General features: G+C 35.1%; 1 protein-coding gene across 1 annotated transcript in view; it reads left to right on the forward strand.

Annotated features, from left to right (window-relative positions):
- Positions 1 to 1310, forward strand: part of LOC143710510 (B-cell receptor CD22-like) — a 773497-nt gene that overhangs the window by 737038 nt on the left and 35149 nt on the right. The gene's annotated exons all lie outside the window — the stretch shown is intronic.

Raw genomic sequence — 1310 nt, forward strand, 5'->3', positions numbered from 1 at the left:
GCGGGAACCTTTTTTCGGCACAATTCGATGAAACCCTCAAATGCTTCAGAAAGCCTCGGTTTCCCATCACTAGTAATTATCATTAATGTGGCAGTTTACAGCTGACATTCACAAATATATAAAATACAAATATAAATGTATATATAAATATATTTTCTTAAAAGCTGAATATGTCTCATAAGATACTTTAATGGACTTTCTGTTTGTAATTTGATTGGTTCCTGGTTTCCTTTGTTGTTTTCCCGCCACTCAGTTGCCATGGACACGTTGATTACGAGTTTCAGTTCAGCTGTATTAGTCATGATGTCGTTAGTCATGTCGGCTGTGTCTTGTTTCTTTGATTAAGTCCATGTGTATTTAAACCCTGTGTTCTCCCTCAGTCTCTGTCGGTTCTTGTTAACGTTTGTTGTAATGTGGTTTTCTCTTGCTTTTTCCCTGGTCCCTGAGTGTTTTATTAAAGTCTTCCTTCTAGAAGTACCACATTATGTAACAATTAAGTTGTGTCTGAAGTTATTAATGTGAATATCATTTCCGTGTTGGATGTTCAGTTCAATGTTTGTCTGTTTTCATCTGTTCACTTCTGCTGGATGATGTTGTATTTGCACCATTCAAAAGTTGCTGAATATCCTGATAAATCATTGCAAGCATTTAAATAAATAAATAAATAAATAAAAGACCATCCTGCGGACCAAACAAAGGAAAAACAATCAACCCACAAATATAACCCATAACACTTCAGAATAGCTTCATCATTATACTATTAGGAGGCGTTAGCTTCAGTTAAACCTGTGATGTCTTTTACTCACAGAAAAACAGGAAGTGAAACTACAGCCACAGGAAGAGCTTTGAGGCTTCAGCTAAAAACACATTTCCCACAATGCAACTCTTCTCCCAGAGCTCATATGATGGAGAAACAGTGATCTTAATGTTCAAGAAATGTTCTGTATTATTTATAGTTTCTGTAAACGACAGTGTTTTCCCATGCTTTCGATTACCACAGAAAATAACCCTAACAAGCATTTCTTCTTCATCTCATGACTTTTTCATTCAGAGTCGGCAAATAAAGTTTCCTTAAATTTTTTGATATTTGTTCTATAAGTGGATGATACTTAACATGTAATTAACATGTTTTGAAAATATATAAAAAACAATTTGGAGTAGAAAAGGAGCAAAAGGATCAACAGAAAGCTGTTAAAGATGTTAAAGACAGGACAGGAACAGGTTGTGTTTGATGAATTCACAAGTTCATTTCCTGGTCAAAACTGAGAGGCGTTTTCACAGCTAACACCATGTGAAACACAGAGATCACA

The sequence above is a fragment of the Siphateles boraxobius genome, unplaced genomic scaffold (genome assembly GCF_051911475.1).
Source record: "Siphateles boraxobius isolate OS27281-9 unplaced genomic scaffold, OSU_SipBor_1 47, whole genome shotgun sequence".
NCBI lineage: Eukaryota > Metazoa > Chordata > Actinopteri > Cypriniformes > Leuciscidae > Siphateles > Siphateles boraxobius.